Raw genomic sequence first — 6,000 nt, forward strand, 5'->3', positions numbered from 1 at the left:
ATTGGCTTTCGTTTGAATAACAAATGTTTTTCTTTTGTGAAAGGTTTCACGAACTATAAATTGCAAAAGAACTGAACGAACATCAATTTAAACAATTTCTATAAGAAAGTGATATAAAACTTTGGTCAACATCACGCCGATATATGGCGGTTGAGACGAGTAAATCTTTTACATAGATTTTTCTAGACTAACGAATAAATAGTGTTCATAGAAAACAAATGTGATGAACTACACGAGCATTCTAAATAAAATAACAGATGTGGAGGAATAAGTTAGCTATAGTAATAATGCACCTTTATTTTCCTAAAATCTTTACCAAAAAGCAAAATAGCGTTGAACTGCAACACATATTTCAAACAAACAGATTTGAATTCGTTAAAATTTAGAAAACGATTGCTCAAAAAACCTTCACTTTTACTCGAAATTGTAAATTTTATAAGAAGTAATATAATATTTAAAAAAAATGTGAAAGTGTAAAACATGCTCAGCTTGATTTGGGAGAACTTTTTGGATGTCTTCGAAATCGAGCACCCGAAATTGATCCGAAGTTGACTGAGGAACATTTCATCATGGCGGCGTTTCCTTCGTCGATTACTGTAAAGCCGTTATCCTTCCACTTGGCACAGCTTGTTGTTATCCAAACACGTTATCCAAACGTTATAAAACTAACTCAATGTGTTGGATTCCCTTTTGTTTCCCGAATGCCGCAACGTCATTCAATACGATTTAGATGTGTCAAATATAGTGTTATGCCTAATGAATCTTCTCTCGATGAATCTCTCGACGAAAGATTCATGAATCCCTTTTAAGGCAGAGATTCATTCAGATTCATGAATCTGAATCGGAATTACACAACTCTAGTCAACTAAGAACGCCACTTGGTGGAAATTTGACTAAAAGTAGCCGGTAAGTAGACACTTAAGTACGTTTGTTGTGTCCAGCACTGTTTAATTGTTTTCTCAATACAAAAATTGTTCCGATTTCTGACACTTCCCGGGGCCTTTGTTTAACAACACGTAATGCATCGACGTTTGTTTAGATTCGGGACTCTGTTCGGGATGTTGTGTGGAATCGATTTCACCGCCCGAGAGGATCATCCGTCGCTAAAATGGGACCGTGAGCTTCCCTCGAGCTTCCTTAATGCAATTGTGTCCGCATGTGGCCTGTTTACTTTCGGTATGCAAAGCACAACACACGCACACACGCCGTAAGCCGAACGCTTAGCCGCTCGATTGTGTGGCCGGGAAGCTGGGAGGAAAAGAAAAGAAGTTTGCGATGGCGAGGATCTTCAAGGCCGCCTTGATCTCGGCCGGCCGTGGTCACACGTGTGTGTGTGTTTAGTGTCAAGACTGTAAGACGCGCATCATCCGATTGTCCTTTGTGCAGCCCTCGTGCACACGCATATGTGTTTGCTGGAGAAATGCTGCGGAAAGCCTCTTTCGATCCGGTCCGGGGATTTTCACGGGCCTGTGAGTGTGTGTGTGTGTGTGTGTGTGTGTGTGTGCGTGTGTGTCGGCGGAAAACAAACAAACAAACAAGCAAACAAACAGACAGCCCCCAACGCCTCGAAAGCGAAACGAAAACAAAGGAACGCGCCCGACGAGCAAACAAATGAACAAATGACAGACCGATAATCTCGTGTAGGTGATATGTTTATTTTATTTCACAGAACCATATCGCTTACCGGCGCAGCACAATGAGCCTGATGATGAGCATGATTATGCTGAAGACGAAGACGCAGCTCCTTAGCAGGCTAATTTCTTCGCATTATCCCTTTCCACCTTAGCTCGTTTGTTGTTTTGATCAAAAAAGGAAGGAGGTTTCCTTTTGCGCTTTGTTTTGTGTTTTTTTTTCTTTCACCTCCAGTTTGCGTTATGTTCGGTTACAGTTTCATTCCCACTCCCAGCCCGTTTTTTCCGTGTGTTTTCACTTTTCCCTTTTCCCTTTTTCCACCGCCCGCAGCTGATGGGATTGTTTCTCCCCCCACCGCGCAGCGTTTTCTGCCCTTTTCGCCATTCCGCAAGGCACACATTCGCTCTCAAAGGCATTCACACACACACACACACAGGCACACGAGATTAAATCGCGTGTGAATGGCGTGCGTTTGTGTTGCCGTGGCGATAGTGTTTTATCCCGTCCACAATGGGAAGCATTTTATCTTTTTTTTCGAAAAAAAAGAATTACCAAAACAAAATCAAAAACAAAAAATCCAGTAAAAAAACAAAAATTAAAAACTCGCCGCCACTTGATAAGTATCGATTTGAGTAAAGTGCCGACGTTCTGTTGCCCGTTCTTTCTTTTCGATGCAAGGGTCGGGCCCCATTTGCAAGGATGCAAACCCCCCGGGCGGGGTAATGTAATTGCGAAACTGGTGAAAACTATCGATTTTCCTGAACTCTGCCTCTCGCCGCCGTTTGGGTTTCGGGTTTCTTGAAGGAACACACAAAAAACCCGCCACTTCGGGACCCCCGACGGGTGAGAAAGGATGAGCGCGTTTGCGGTAGGTAAAGTGTAACTTAAAAAGTTGGAAACATCACACACACCGAAAAGAGAGGAAAATCGCCGACGCGGTATCAAACGCAAAATAAAACCCTTGAAAATTTTATTTTAAAATAAAAAACAAATGGAAGCGATTGCGAACCAACGCCGCTGGAAAGATCGTTTTTCAGGGTTTTCTCCTCCGATCGACAAAGTTGGGATTTTTAACGTCGCCCTTAAACAGCTTGCTCGGTTGCTGTTCTCTCCTTGAACGAGTGATTGAAAGTTAAGTGTTTAACCCAGCGAATTAGGAGCTGGTAATACGTTTTGACGCAATCGTGTTGTAGATTTGGGGAAAATTTAAGACCAACTTGAAGATATACTCAAAATGTTGTAAACAAAATCCCAAAAACTGCCAAAAAGTATTTGCGTTAAAATTTATAACGACTTGACAGATAAGACACAACCAGTAAACATAAACATACAAACCTGTTTTCAAACAAACCATAACCAGTCAAATCCGTAGGTGTTAAAATTAATCAATAAAAGTTATTAAGGTCAAACATTGTGAAACCTTTAAGATGGACAATCTTAAAAGAAAAAAATAACAAATAACAAATAACGAATAAAGTCCTGCAACAGACTGAAACGATTGCCTTGAAGGAGCTACATTTCTATTTCATAAAACAGAAAGTGTCAAAGTGCTGCCGAACAATCGAATTTCAATCTGTTTACATTATTTGGTGTCCTATGTGACCTTTCCAAAACCTTTGAGCACAATTTACGGTATATTGTATAGTATTTCTAACAGTGTAAGACTTTTAAAATATTCTTGCAAGGACGTTTCGACATACAAAATGCTAAACATGAACCTATTCGCTGGAGAAAGTATCGAGTAACGCCTCGCTCGGAACCCCTCCTCCATCCTTTCCGCATATCGGCAACGGGGAAAAGCCTCGTTTTTCACGAAACGGGTTGCCCTGTCAAATATTTCATAGGATAAGATTGATCCCCCATCTTCGCCTGAAGGTGGAATAAATAATGCAGCACCGCTCGGTAAGTGGAAGGATTTTTCCGCTCGAAAAAGGGCTCGCCCGCCAGGTGGGGGGCGGAAAAACAACTTCCAGGGTTGGGAAAATCTTCCCACTGCTGCCGTAGGGCTTCGAGCGGCTTCCGCCCTCGACGCAACCGTGCTCGAATGTGCTTCCCTTGTACACGCTTCCGTCAATTGGCCAATTTAAGAGTTTCAGCTTCCGGTGGATGAGCACGAACGCTCTGGGAAGCAATTAGGTTAATCAGTGGATAACGAAACAAAAATTGTTGCCAATCAATTTCCTCCAGAGAAACAAACAGCACGGTATACTACAAACACTCTTAATCGGACTGTTGAAGAGAAGAAAATTCACAAACTCTAAATCTTTGGTTTATTGTTTACCGTTTTATATTTTCAATGGTGTTTAAGAATACCTCTAGGTGTTCATTATTGTTTAATCATTTATTCACTTCATAACAACCCAATCGAGTCTAATCCTTGCGTTTAACTTTCATCAATTTCTTGTTGGTTCTTATTGAAACGTAATTTTACTAACACTTCACGGATCGTCTCTCAAAAAACGAGCAGCTATTACGTTTGTTTCATTTGTTCCAAAGATTTCAAATAATTCGAGGCTACTTCAATGAATTTTCGGTTGTTGTCATAATTTTCCCCTTCTTTTTCTTAACATTTCCGTAGGTTAATTCGAACCACTTTGAACGACGTAAAAGACGACTAAAAGTGGTGAACCATTCGACGTTGAACATGTTAATGCAACATGTTTGGTAAGTACTAGCAATATCAACACTTGTATAGAAAAATTTATAACTTTCGATCGCACATTATGAAAGCAAGCTCATTTTAACGATATATTCATTTAAAACATATAAAAATCGAGGTGGTCTTGTTCAATGCAAACAAACAAGTTGCATTTGAAGCAAATGTTAGTAAAACGTGTAGAAATAACTCTCCCTGCTGTTTCGCTAAGAATTGCTTATCGTTAAACAAACGTTTTCGCAAAACAATATAATTAAATGAATAAATGAAATATAATACCGTTTGGTGCTTCTCTTTATTCAGTAAAAATTAAAATATTCCAAAAAGTCAACGAAGTCAATTCGAGGCACGCAGCATCTCGAAGCAAACCCATCCAAGCCGTCGTACGAAACTTCTTCGATCGGCCATTTTCGCGTTGGGGGAAAAACGTCTCAGTGCCCGAAGTGGAAAACTCCATCCGTTCGTGATGCGCACGTAAACCTTTTGGCACGTTTAAATTAACTTCCGTGCCGATGGCAGGGGAGGAAAAACAAGATGAAGAAAAATATCCTCAACTCACACACACACATCCACACCTGACGGGAGGCACCCATCAAAGTTGAGCAGTTTCGCTTTTTACGGCGAAACAAAATAAAATCCCGGCAAAACGCACCCCGGGTGTAGTTACGGTGAGTTTTCCACTCCCTGCGGGTGTGTGGGGAGGTGATGAGGTCGCAGGGGGAGGGGGGGTCGTAGGGGAAAAGCTTTCCCAACAGCACGAACGGTATCATTACCATTTATATGAGCTTTCGCGCGGTGCGCTCGTTTCTTATGAATTTTAAATACACGCCTTGGGAGGGAAAATTTCACAGTTTTTCTGCGACGCGGGCGTAACGCGAGGGATGGGAAGGGTGGGGTGGGGGTGGAGTGGGCCGAAGCCGGTGGTAAACTGTAACGCTTACGAGCCGGGGGTTGGAAAATGTAGCCTCATTATGATGCCGCTAATAAAAACTACTTAATTTCTTTTCTCCGCCATTTTTCCTCGCCCGGTCGTTCGTCTTTGGCGCGTTGGCATGAGGGAAGCAGGATAGGAGGCTGCGCTGCCTTTTGTTTCGGTGTAACGACGGAACGCTAATAAACTTTTATCTAATTTGACGACGACAACGACCCGAGAAAACGGAGAAAAGTCTTGGAAGAAAGCGGGAAAACCTTCACCTGAAACCCTCAGGATGGCAGCTGGTGTTGGAACGGTCGGGAACGGCGGGGGGGGGGGGGGGGGGGGGATGAAGATGCATGAGCATAAGACATTTACAATCCACCTTCCATCCACCCCTTTGCTCCTTCCTGCGCAAGCATTTACATACACGCTCAGATTACATGCACACACACCCGTGGATTGGGAAAAGTTACAACCCGTGGTGGAAAAGCGGGTGGAAAATCGGTGCGCGCGCGCTAACGCGTACGTGAGCGAAAAGTTTTGGGAAATTCCGGGCTCCGGGGGTGAAAACTTTCCGGTGCGGCATTTCGATAATGACGAGCTCGTGTGTCGTTTCCCGTGTGTGCATGCGTGTGTGTCTGCGTGTGAGAGGAACATTTCCCTGTATTTCCTTCCGAGTAGCAGGGCAACCTTAATGAAGCAGCCACCGATACTCTAAACTCCTAACAAGCGGTCCTCCGGCAACAAGCAAAACAAATGAACAAACAAATAAATGAACGAACGAACGAACGAACGA

Source organism: Anopheles ziemanni, chromosome X, assembly GCF_943734765.1.
Source record: "Anopheles ziemanni chromosome X, idAnoZiCoDA_A2_x.2, whole genome shotgun sequence".
In the NCBI taxonomy this organism is placed as follows: domain Eukaryota; kingdom Metazoa; phylum Arthropoda; class Insecta; order Diptera; family Culicidae; genus Anopheles; species Anopheles ziemanni.